General features: G+C 41.0%; 8 non-coding genes across 8 annotated transcripts; all 8 read right to left on the minus strand.

Moving 5' to 3' along the window:
- Positions 1–1,154: 1,154 nt before the first annotated feature.
- On the minus strand, positions 1,155–1,236 carry TRNAS-AGA (transfer RNA serine (anticodon AGA)). The gene has a single exon. It is a non-coding gene; the product is annotated as a tRNA-Ser (tRNA).
- A 2,829-nt stretch (positions 1,237–4,065) lies between these two features.
- On the minus strand, positions 4,066–4,147 carry TRNAS-AGA (transfer RNA serine (anticodon AGA)). The gene has a single exon. It is a non-coding gene; the product is annotated as a tRNA-Ser (tRNA).
- A 295-nt stretch (positions 4,148–4,442) lies between these two features.
- On the minus strand, positions 4,443–4,514 carry TRNAH-GUG (transfer RNA histidin (anticodon GUG)). The gene has a single exon. It is a non-coding gene; the product is annotated as a tRNA-His (tRNA).
- A 1,286-nt stretch (positions 4,515–5,800) lies between these two features.
- On the minus strand, positions 5,801–5,882 carry TRNAS-AGA (transfer RNA serine (anticodon AGA)). The gene has a single exon. It is a non-coding gene; the product is annotated as a tRNA-Ser (tRNA).
- A 1,652-nt stretch (positions 5,883–7,534) lies between these two features.
- TRNAS-AGA (transfer RNA serine (anticodon AGA)) lies at positions 7,535–7,616 on the minus strand. The gene has a single exon. It is a non-coding gene; the product is annotated as a tRNA-Ser (tRNA).
- A 1,497-nt stretch (positions 7,617–9,113) lies between these two features.
- Positions 9,114–9,185, minus strand: TRNAH-GUG (transfer RNA histidin (anticodon GUG)). Its single transcript has one exon. It is a non-coding gene; the product is annotated as a tRNA-His (tRNA).
- Positions 9,186–10,466: 1,281 nt separating this feature from the next.
- On the minus strand, positions 10,467–10,548 carry TRNAS-AGA (transfer RNA serine (anticodon AGA)). Its single transcript has one exon. It is a non-coding gene; the product is annotated as a tRNA-Ser (tRNA).
- Positions 10,549–12,201: 1,653 nt separating this feature from the next.
- TRNAS-AGA (transfer RNA serine (anticodon AGA)) lies at positions 12,202–12,283 on the minus strand. Its single transcript has one exon. It is a non-coding gene; the product is annotated as a tRNA-Ser (tRNA).
- Between the last annotated feature and the right edge of the window lie 502 nt (positions 12,284–12,785).

Genomic DNA, 12,785 nt, shown 5'->3' on the forward strand with positions numbered 1-12,785 from the left:
GTTGATAGGCTGAAACCGTTTCCTGGCCGCCTGCTTGTGAACTGCCAGAAGTCAAAGATCACACATACACTTGTGGGCCTGTGATGGGACACCAATGCAGAGAAATACACCTGGCGCAGATCTTCTATTCTGTCTATTAGACCTGCATCTCCCCTGTACCTCCTCAAGCCATCTGTATGTGAAGCAAGAAAAAGTTAAGGAGCGGTCCATCTATACTTTTATAGGGAGGATGCTGCCGTGAGCTCCTCCCAGCTAATCATACAAACAGCAGTAAAGCAAGATAACTATACAGTTAGGGGGGACTGCATGGTTAGGTTTTTGAGGAATTATTGAAACTGACCTCAGTGACCCATGATCAGAGCTGTGGCTAATGACTGCGCGCCCAATTATGATGAAGCAAGCACCATGGCTCGTAGGGGCCCCACAACACGCTTTTCTTAGCTCATTGAATTAAAGTATAAACCTCTGCCATGTATGAGTGGTAAAGGCTTGTTAATTTGGTTGCTTTTCCAATTCACGTCTGACAACAAGATGAAGGAACATTGGGGCATCAGAAGCTTTGGAAAGTAGCCACCAACCTCAGAGAAAGAGAGAAAGAGGGAAAATGCAGTATGAGGTGTGGAGAAAACAGCAGCAGGTACAAGGAGCTCAAATGAGATTAATGGCGCCTAAATAGAGCACATAAAGGAACAGTTACAAATCTAAGAAAAGGGAAAGAAAGACTAGGAAAAAAACACGGAAAGAGCCTGTAGATAAAATTCTCTTCCTGGGACAGCAGGCTAAGAGAAATTACACAGGGTGCAGTTAAGCTTGTAACACGGGGAGAATAGAAAAGAAAATGCAGTTTTATGAAGTGTGTTTGCCTAATCCAGCAAGCACTTTTATTTTATTTTTCTATTTGCTTCTTTTATTGGTAAAGTAAGTTTCAAGTGCATGAATGGTATGACTGAGAGAGCCAGGGTATAATAATTTGAAGTGTTTGCACCAGCGCTAATGTAGGACGAGAGTTATAGCAAAGATATGAAAGGGGTAGCGATAATAAATATGTGAAAGGGCAATAGTGACACCAAAATAAGCCACCTATTTATAAAACTGACATGGAAGAAATTCTAAAGGTTAACTTCTGAAATTGTAGCCGATGTTAAAAAGTTTCTCGTTGTTGGCAGGATTCGAACCTGCGCGGGGAGACCCCAATGGATTTCTAGTCCATCGCCTTAACCACTCGGCCACAACAACTGACTGTAAGTTTTGTGCAAATAATCTGTATGAAAGTTTTCAAGGTGTCCCAAAGCAAATTCCTGGTATTCTGCAATGCACTTTTTAAAAAGAATGTTTTTTTCAGCAGGCACATTCTCTCCTAAAAACAAAAATTGCATGAGTATATCTCTAGGTTGGAAAAGGATAGGCTTTCATGCATACTCTCATGTGGCACTCAAGTTTTCGTGCTGCTTTTAGTCTATGGCCCATATTACAGAAGTCTACCATCTTTGAGTATTTGAGGCTCCTTTGTAAGTGCTTTATCTTTTTTACTTGAAGAGCTATATAATAAAGGGGTCAGGGAAAGATTGCATTTATGGAAGATAAAAGAAGGCACACTTGTCTCACCAAATGCCGTAGAGAAACCTGATGTTTTACTCATGTTATCCTTAGTTTGTTTTTGTTAGACCTTGCATTCTTAAGGTGGCCTCAACCCTACCTTATTGCTTTTCACCTACGCATTTTGCTGTATCTTTTTGTTGGCCTTAGGACTCTGATCACTTTATTGCTACTAATCAGTGCTGAAGTGAACGTGCTTCTTCCCAAATCATGTGTGTAATTGGAGTATACCTGACTGACAGATTTAATTGACTTGAAAGCCCCTTGTAAAGTGGTATACCATATACCCAGGAACTGATTGTGCCGCCCAAAAAAGTATCATTTCAAACCTGTCTCAAGCCTGCTACTGCAGTGCCTGTGCTGCAGTATACTGCCACTTCGACTTGCCATTTAAAACTACTTGCCAAGCCTTAAACTCCAATTTTATTACATATAATTAACCAAAAGGTAGGCCCTAGGTAGTCCTAGGGGCATCATGCTATGTAAGTAAAAGGTAAGACATGTACTGTGGTAGTTTGCATGTCCTGGTAGTACAAAACAGTCTATTACATTTTTCACTACTGTGAGGTCTGCCCCTCTCGTAGGTTAGCATTGGGTATTCCCTTATACTTTTTGGGGGGTAATTCCATATCAGAGAGGAGAAGCTTTATTTATTTATTGATAAATCCTATTTACTGGTGAGGTTGGATTTAACTTTACTACTTTATAAATGCCATTTTTAGAGAGTGAGCATTTCTCTGCACTTACAGCTCTATTTGCCTGAAAACCTGTCTCCAATTGACGTCTGGATTGGGCTGCGACACAGCTACATTTGTGCATTCCCTCTTGACAGCCACAATACAGGTCACTCAACTGCAACTGCATTCATGTGCATTCTGATTGGCATGGGGGAGAGCTCCATTCCCCAACCGCAAATAGGTTCAAGAACGATAATTTATGTCAGTAGGTACAATATAGCTACATCTTATAATCATGTGTGTTAAAATAATTTGTCGTTAGATCGTTTAAATATTTTAAAGGATCTGTTTTTAATAGACATTTTACAAAAACAACTGGTACATTTTGTAATTCTGTAAAAGAAAAACCCAACTGCCGTGACATTGCCAACCACAATGCCATGACTCGGATTCGAACCAAGGTTGCTGCGGCCACAACGCAGAGTACTAACCTGCACTATACGATCACGGCGAGCTACTTGGGCTCAATAACATACAGTGACATGGAGAATTTATAATTCGGTACACTCAGGGAACTCCTGTGATAGGCTGAATGTGTTAATTGCTTCCTCATTCCTTATACAAAGGCTTTGTCTCCTCAGTGGTTGATAGGCTGAAACTGTTTCCTGGCCGCCTGCTTGTGAACTGCCAGGAGTCAAAGATCACACATACACTTGTGGGCCTGTGATGGGATACCAATGCAGAGAAACACACCTGGCGCAGATCTTCTATACTGTCTAGTAGACCTGCATCTCCCCTGTACCTCCTCAAGCCATCTGTATGTGAAGCAAGAAAGAGTTAAGGAGCGGTCCATCTACACTTTTATAGGGAGGATGCTGCCATGAGCTCCTCCCAGCTAATCACACAAACAGCAGTAAAGCAAGATAACTACACAGTTAGGGGGGACTGCATGGTTAGGTTTTTGAGGAATTATTAAAACTGACCTCAGTGACCCATGATCAGAGCTGTGGCTAATGACTGCATGCCTAATTATGATGAAGCAAGCACCATGGCTCGTAGGGGCCCCACAACACGCTTTTCTTAGCTCAATTAAAGTATAAACCTCTGCCATATATGAGTGGTAAAGGCTTGTTAATTTGGTTGCTTTTCCAATTCACGTCTGACAACAAGATGAAGGAACATTGGGGCATCAGAAGCTTTGGAAAGTAGCCACCAACCTCAGAGAAAGAGAGAAAGAGGGAAAAGGCAGTATGAGGTGTGGAGAAAACAGCAGCAGGTACAAGGAGCTCAAATGAGATTAATGGCGCCTAAATAGAGCACGTAAAGGAACAGTTACAAATCTAAGAAAAAGGAAAGAAAGACTAGGAAAAAAACACGGAAAGAGCCTGTAGATAAAATTCTCTTCCTGGGACAGCAGGCTAAGAGAAATTACACAGGGAGCAGTTAAGCTTGTAACACGGGGAGAATAGAAAAGAAAATGCAGTTTTATGAAGTGTGTTGCCTAATCCAGCAAGCACTTTTGTTTTATTTTTCTATTTGCTTCTTTTATTGGTAAAGTAAGTTTCAAGTGCATGAATGGTATGACTGAGAGAGCCAGGGTATAATAATTTGAAGTGTTTGCACCAGCGCTAATGTAGGACGAGAGTTATAGCAAAGATATGAAAGGGGTAGCGATAATAAATATGTGAAAGGGCAATAGTGACACCAAAATAAGCCACCTATTTATAAAACTGACATGGAAGAAATTCTAAAGGTTAGCTTCTGAAATTGTAGCCGATGTTAAAAAGTTTCTCGTTGTTGGCAGGATTCGAACCTGCGCGGGGGGACCCCAATGGATTTCTAGTCCATCGCCTTAACCACTCGGCCACAACAACTGACTGCAAGTTTTGTGCAAATAATCTGTATGAAAGTTTTCAAGGTGTCCCACAGAAAGTTCCTGATATCCTGCAATGCACTTTTTAAAAATAATGTTTTTTTCAGCAGGCACATTCTCTCCTAAAAACAAAAATAAGGCTACATCTTATAATCATGTGTGTTTAAATAATTTGTCGTTAGATCGTTTAAATATTTTAAAGGATCTGTTTTTAATAGACATTTTACAAAAACAACTGGTACATTTGGTAATTCTGTAAAAGAAAAACCCAACTGCCGTGACATTGCCAACCACAATGCCGTGACTCGGATTCGAACCGAGGTTACTGCGGCCACAACGCAGAGTACTAACCACTATACGATCACGGCGAGCTACTTGGGCTCAATAACATACAGTGACATGGAGAATTTATAATTCGAAACACTCAGGGAACTCCTGTGATAGGCTGAATGTGTTCATTGCTTCCTCATTCCTTATACAAAGGCTTTGTCTCCTCAGTGGTTGATAGGCTGAAACCGTTTCCTGGCCGCCTGCTTGTGAACTGCCAGAAGTCAAAGATCACACATACACTTGTGGGCCTGTGATGGGACACCAATGCAGAGAAATACACCTGGCGCAGATCTTCTATTCTGTCTATTAGACCTGCATCTCCCCTGTACCTCCTCAAGCCATCTGTATGTGAAGCAAGAAAAAGTTAAGGAGCGGTCCATCTATACTTTTATAGGGAGGATGCTGCCGTGAGCTCCTCCCAGCTAATCATACAAACAGCAGTAAAGCAAGATAACTATACAGTTAGGGGGGACTGCATGGTTAGGTTTTTGAGGAATTATTGAAACTGACCTCAGTGACCCATGATCAGAGCTGTGGCTAATGACTGCGCGCCCAATTATGATGAAGCAAGCACCATGGCTCGTAGGGGCCCCACAACACGCTTTTCTTAGCTCATTGAATTAAAGTGTAAACCTCTGCCATGTATGAGTGGTAAAGGCTTGTTAATTTGGTTGCTTTTCCAATTCACGTCTGACAACAAGATGAAGGAACATTGGGGCATCAGAAGCTTTGGAAAGTAGCCACCAACCTCAGAGAAAGAGAGAAAGAGGGAAAAGGCAGTATGAGGTGTGGAGAAAACAGCAGCAGGTACAAGGAGCTCAAATGAGATTAATGGCGCCTAAATAGAGCACATAAAGGAACAGTTACAAATCTAAGAAAAGGGAAAGAAAGACTAGGAAAAAAACACGGAAAGAGCCTGTAGATAAAATTCTCTTCCTGGGACAGCAGGCTAAGAGAAATTACACAGGGAGCAGTTAAGCTTGTAACACGGGGAGAATAGAAAAGAAAATGCAGTTTTATGAAGTGTGTTTGCCTAATCCAGCAAGCACTTTTATTTTATTTTTCTATTTGCTTCTTTTATTGGTAAAGTAGGTTTCAAGTGCATGAATGGTATGACTGAGAGAGCCAGGGTATAATAATTTGAAGTGTTTGCACCAGCGCTAATGTAGGACGAGAGTTATAGCAAAGATATGAAAGGGGTAGCGATAATAAATATGTGAAAGGGCAATAGTGACACCAAAATAAGCCACCTATTTATAAAACTGACATGGAAGAAATTCTAAAGGTTAACTTCTGAAATTGTAGCCGATGTTAAAAAGTTTCTCGTTGTTGGCAGGATTCGAACCTGCGCGGGGAGACCCAAATGGATTTCTAGTCCATCGCCTTAACCACTCTGCCACACCAACTGACTGTGAGTTTTGTGCAAATAATCTGCATGAAAGTTTTCAAGGTGTGCCACAGCAAATTCCTGATATCCTGCAATGCACTTTTTAAAAATAGTTTTTTTCAGCAGGCACATTCTCTCCTAAAAACAAAAATAAGGCTACATCTTATAATCATGTGTGTTTAAATAATTTGTCGTTAAATCGTTTAAATATTTTAAAGGATCTGTTTTTAATAGACATTTTAGAAAAACAACTGGTACATTTGGTAATTCTGTAAAAGAAAAACCCAACTGCTGTGACATTGCCAACCACAATGCCGTGACCCGGTTTCGAACCGAGGTTGCTGCAGCCACAACGCAGAGTACTAACCACTATACGATCACGGCGAGCTACTTGGGCTCAATAGCATACAGTGACATGGAGAATTTATAATTAGAAACACTCAGGGAACTCCAGTGATAGGCTGAATGTGTTCATTGCTTCCTCATTCCTTATACAAAGGCTTTGTCTCCTCAGTGGTTGATAGGCTGAAACCGTTTCCTGGTTGCCTGCTTGTGAACTGCCAGAAGTCAAAGATCACACATACACTTGTTGGCCTGTGATGGGACACCAATGCAGAGAAACACACCTGGCGCAGATCTTCTATTCTGTCTATTAGACCTGCATCTCCCCTGTACCTCCTCAAGCCATCTGTATGTGAAGCAAGAAAAAATTAAGGAGCGGTCCATCTATACTTTTATAGGGAGGATGCTGCCGTGAGCTCCTCCCAGCTAATCACACAAACAGCAGTAAAGCAAGATAACTATACAGTTAGGGGGGACTGCATGGTTAGGTTTTTGAGGAATTATTGAAACTGACCTCAGTGACCCATGATCAGAGCTGTGGCTAATGACTGCGCGCCCAATTATGATGAAGCAAGCACCATGGCTCGTAGGGGCCCCACAACACGCTTTTCTTAGCTCATTGAATTAAAGTATAAACCTCTGCCATGTATGAGTGGTAAAGGCTTGTTAATTTGGTTGCTTTTCCAATTCACATCTGACAACAAGATGAAGGAACATTGGGGCATCAGAAGCTTTGGAAAGTAGCCACCAAACCTCGGAGAAAGAGAGAAAGAGGGAAAAGGCAGTATGAGGTGTGGAGAAAACAGCAGCAGGTACAAGGAGCTCAAATGAGATTAATGGCGCCTAAATAGAGCACATAAAGGAACAGTTACAAATCTAAGAAAAGGGAAAGAAAGACTAGAAAAAAAACACGGAAAGAGCCTGTAGATAAAATTCTCTTCCTGGGACAGCAGGCTAAGAGAAATTACACAGGGAGCAGTTAAGCTTGTAACACGGGGAGAATAGAAAAGAAAATGCAGTTTTATGAAGTGTGTTTGCCTCATCCAGCAAGCACTTTTATTTTATTTTTCTATTTGCTTCTTTTATTGGTAAAGTAAGTTTCAAGTGCATGAATGGTATGACTGAGAGAGCCAGGGTATAATAAATTGAAGTGTTTGCACCAGCGCTAATGTAGGACGAGAGTTATAGCAAAGATATGAAAGGGGTAGCGATAATAAATATGTGAAAGGGCAATAGTGACACCAAAATAAGCCACCTATTTATAAAACTGACATGGAAGAAATTCTAAAGGTTAACTTCTGAAATTGTAGCCGATGTTAAAAAGTTTCTCGTTGTTGGCAGGATTCGAACCTGCGCGGGGAGACCCCAATGGATTTCTAGTCCATCGCCTTAACCACTCGGCCACAACAACTGACTGTAAGTTTTGTGCAAATAATCTGTATGAAAGTTTTCAAGGTGTCCCACAGCAAATTCCTGGTATTCTGCAATGCACTTTTTTAAAATAATGTATTTTTCATCAGGCACATTCTCTCCTAAAAACAAAAATTGCATGAGTATATCTCTAGTTTGGAAAAGGATAGGCTTTCATGCATACTCTCATGTGGCACTCAAGTTTTTGGGACCCTATTGCACTCTGTTTTCGTGCTGCTTTTAGTCTATGGCCCATATTACAGAAGTCTACCATCTTTGAGTATTTGAGGCTCCTTTGTAAGTGCTTTATCTTTTTTACTTGAAGAGCTATATAATAAAGGGGTCAGGGAAAGGTTGCATTTATGGAAGATAAAAGAAGGCACACTTGTCTCACCAAATGCCGTAGAGAAACCTGATGTTTTACTCATGTTATCCTTAGTTTGTTTTTGTTAGACCTTGCATTCTTAAGGTGGCCTCAACCCTACCTTATTGCTTTTCACCTACGCATTTTGCTGTATCTTTTTGTTGGCCTTAAGACTCTGATCACTTTATTGCTACTAATCAGTGCTGAAGTGAACGTGCTTCTTCCCTAATCATGTGTGTAATTGGAGTATACCTGACTGACAGATTTCATTGACTTGAAAGCCCCTTGTAAAGTGGTATACCATATACCCAGGAACTGATTGTGCCGCCCAAAAAAGTATCATTTCAAACCTGTCTCAAGCCTGCTACTGCAGTGCCTGTGCTGCAGTGTACTGCCACTTCGACTTGCCATTTAAAACTACTTGCCAAGCCTTAAACTCCAATTTTATTACATATAATTAACCAAAAGGTAGGCCCTAGGTAGTCCTAGGGGCATCATGCTATGTAAGTAAAAGGTAAGACATGTACTGTGGTAGTTTGCATGTCCTGGTAGTACAAAACAGTCTATTACATTTTTCACTACTGTGAGGTCTGCCCCTCTCGTAGGTTAGCATTGGGTATTCCCTTATACTTTTTGGGGGGTAATTCCATATCAGAGAGGAGAAGCTTTATTTATTTATTGATAAATCCTATTTACTGGTGAGGTTGGATTTAACTTTACTACTTTATAAATGCCATTTTTAGAGAGTGAGCATTTCTCTGCACTTACTGCTCTATTTGCCTGAAAACCTGTCTCCAATTGACGTCTGGATTGGGCTGCGAGACAGCTACATTTGTGCATTCCCTCTAGACAGCCACAATACAGGTCACTCAACTGCAACTGCATTCATCTGCATTCTGATTGGCATGGGGGAGAGCTCCATTCCCCCACCGCAAATAGGTTCAAGAACGATAATTTATGTTAGTAGGTACAATATAGCTACATCTTATAATCATGTGTGTTAAAATAATTTGTCGTTAGATCGTTTAAATATTTTAAAGGATCTGTTTTTAATAGACATTTTACAAAAACAACTGGTACATTTGGTAATTCTGTAAAAGAAAAACCCAACTGCCGTGACATTGCCAACCACAATGCCGTGACTCGGATTCGAACCGAGGTTGCTGCGGCCACAACGCAGAGTACTAACCACTATACGATCACGGCGAGCTACTTGGGCTCAATAACGTACAGTGACATGGAGAATTTATAATTCGGTACACTCAGGGAACTCCTGTGATAGGCTGAATGTGTTAATTGCTTCCTCATTCCTTATACAAAGGCTTTGTCTCCTCAGTGGTTGATAGGCTGAAACTGTTTCCTGGCCGCCTGCTTGTGAACTGCCAGGAGTCAAAGATCACACATACACTTGTGGGCCTGTGATGGGACACCAATGCAGAGGAACACACCTGGCGCAGATCTTCTATACTGTCTAGTAGACCTGCATCTCCCCTGTACCTCCTCAAGCCATCTGTATGTGAAGCAAGAAAGAGTTAAGGAGCGGTCCATCTACACTTTTATAGGGAGGATGCTGCCATGAGCTCCTCCCAGCTAATCACACAAACAGCAGTAAAGTAAGATAACTACACAGTTAGGGGGGACTGCATGGTTAGGTTTTTGAGGAATTATTGAAACTGACCTCAGTGACCCATGATCAGAGCTGTGGCTAATGACTGCGTGCCTAATTATGATGAAGCAAGCACCATGGCTCGTAGGGGCCCCACAACACGCTTTCCTTAGCTCAATTAAAGTATAAACCTCTGCCATATATGAGTGGTAAAGGCTTGTTAATTTGGTTGCTTTTCCAATTCACGTCTGACAACAAGATGAAGAAACATTGGGGCATCAGAAGCTTTGGAAAGTAGCCACCAACCTCAGAGAAAGAGAGAAAGAGGGAAAAGGCAGTATGAGGTGTGGAGAAAACAGCAGCAGGTACAAGGAGCTCAAATGAGATTAATGGCGCCTAAATAGAGCACGTAAAGGAACAGTTACAAATCTAAAAAAAAGGAAAGAAAGACTAGGAAAAAAACACGGAAAGAGCCTGTAGATAAAATTCTCTTCCTGGGACAGCAGGCTAAGAGAAATTACACAGGGAGCAGTTAAGCTTGTAACACGGGGAGAATAGAAAAGAAAATGCAGTTTTATGAAGTGTGTTGCCTAATCCAGCAAGCACTTTTGTTTTATTTTTCTATTTGCTTCTTTTATTGGTAAAGTAAGTTTCAAGTGCATGAATGGTATGACTGAGAGAGCCAGGGTATAATAATTTGAAGTGTTTGCACCAGCGCTAATGTAGGACGAGAGTTATAGCAAAGATATGAAAGGGGTAGCGATAATAAATATGTGAAAGGGCAATAGTGACACCAAAATAAGCCACCTATTTATAAAACTGACATGGAAGAAATTCTAAAGGTTAGCTTCTGAAATTGTAGCCGATGTAAAAAAGTTTCTCGTTGTTGGCAGGATTCGAACCTGCGCGGGGGGACCCCAATGGATTTCTAGTCCATCACCTTAACCACTCGGCCACAACAACTGACTGCAAGTTTTGTGCAAATAATCTGTATGAAAGTTTTCAAGGTGTCCCACAGAAAGTTCCTGATATCCTGCAATGCACTTTTTAAAAATAATGTTTTTTTCAGCAGGCACATTCTCTCCTAAAAACAAAAATAAGGCTACATCTTATAATCATGTGTGTTTAAATAATTTGTCGTTAGATCGTTTAAATATTTTAAAGGATCTGTTTTTAATAGACATTTTACAAAAACAACTGGTACATTTGGTAATTCTGTAAAAGAAAAACCCAACTGCCGTGACATTGCCAACCACAATGCCATGATTCGGATTCGAAACGAGGTTACTGCGGCCACAACGCAGAGTACTAACCATTATACTATCACGGCGAGCTACTTGGGCTCAATAACATACAGTGACATGGAGAATTTATAATTCGAAACACTCAGGGAACTCCTGTGATAGGCTGAATGTGTTCATTGCTTCCTCATTCCTTATACAAAGGCTTTGTCTCCTCAGTGGTTGATAGGCTGAAACCGTTTCCTGGCCGCCTGCTTGTGAACTGCCAGAAGTCAAAGATCACACATACACTTGTGGGCCTGTGATGGGACACCAATGCAGAGAAATACACCTGGCGCAGATCTTCTATTCTGTCTATTAGACCTGCATCTCCCCTGTACCTCCTCAAGCCATCTGTATGTGAAGCAAGAAAAAGTTAAGGAGCGGTCCATCTATACTTTAATAGGGAGGATGCTGCCGTGAGCTCCTCCCAGCTAATCATACAAACAGCAGTAAAGCAAGATAACTATACAGTTAGGGGGGACTGCATGGTTAGGTTTTTGAGGAATTATTGAAACTGACCTCAGTGACCCATGATCAGAGCTGTGGCTAATGACTGCGCGCCCAATTATGATGAAGCAAGCACCATGGCTCGTAGGGGCCCCACAACACGCTTTTCTTAGCTCATTGAATTAAAGTATAAACCTCTGCCATGTATGAGTGGTAAAGGCTTGTTAATTTGGTTGCTTTTCCAATTCACGTCTGACAACAAGATGAAGGAACATTGGGGCATCAGAAGCTTTGGAAAGTAGCCACCAACCTCAGAGAAAGAGAGAAAGAGGGAAAAGGCAGTATGAGGTGTGGAGAAAACAGCAGCAGGTACAAGGAGCTCAAATGAGATTAATGGCGCCTAAATAGAGCACATAAAGGAACAGTTACAAATCTAAGAAAAGGGAAAGAAAGACTAGGAAAAAAACACGGAAAGAGCCTGTAGATAAAATTCTCTTCCTGGGACAGCAGGCTAAGAGAAATTACACAGGGTGCAGTTAAGCTTGTAACACGGGGAGAATAGAAAAGAAAATGCAGTTTTATGAAGTGTGTTTGCCTAATCCAACAAGCACTTTTATTTTATTTTTCTATTTGCTTCTTTTATTGGTAAAGTAAGTTTCAAGTGCATGAATGGTATGACTGAGAGAGCCAGGGTATAATAATTTGAAGTATTTGCACCAGCGCTAATGTAGGACGAGAGTTATAGCAAAGATATGAAAGGGGTAGCGATAATAAATATGTGAAAGGGCAATAGTGACACCAAAATAAGCCACCTATTTATAAAACTGACATGGAAGAAATTCTAAAGGTTAACTTCTGAAATTGTAGCCGATGTTAAAAAGTTTCTCGTTGTTGGCAGGATTCAAACCTGCGCGGGGAGACCCCAATGGATTTCTAGTCCATCGCCTTAACCACTCGGCCACAACAACTGACTGTAAGTTTTGTGCAAATAATCTGTATGAAAGTTTTCAAGGTGTCCCAAAGCAAATTCCTGGTATTCTGCAATGCACTTTTTAAAAAGAATGTTTTTTTCAGCAGGCACATTCTCTCCTAAAAACAAAAATTGCATGAGTATATCTCTAGGTTGGAAAAGGATAGGCTTTCATGCATACTCTCATGTGGCACTCAAGTTTTCGTGCTGCTTTTAGTCTATGGCCCATATTACAGAAGTCTACCATCTTTGAGTATTTGAGGCTCCTTTGTAAGTGCTTTATCTTTTTTACTTGAAGAGCTATATAATAAAGGGGTCAGGGAAAGATTGCATTTATGGAAGATAAAAGAAGGCACACTTGTCTCACCAAATGCCGTAGAGAAACCTGATGTTTTACTCATGTTATCCTTAGTTTGTTTTTGTTAGACCTTGCATTCTTAAGGTGGCCTCAACCCTACCTTATTGCTTTTCACCTACGCATTTTGCTGTATCTTTTAGTT

Source organism: Lissotriton helveticus, chromosome 12 (assembly GCF_964261635.1).
Source record: "Lissotriton helveticus chromosome 12, aLisHel1.1, whole genome shotgun sequence".
Classification (NCBI taxonomy): Eukaryota; Metazoa; Chordata; class Amphibia; order Caudata; family Salamandridae; genus Lissotriton; species Lissotriton helveticus.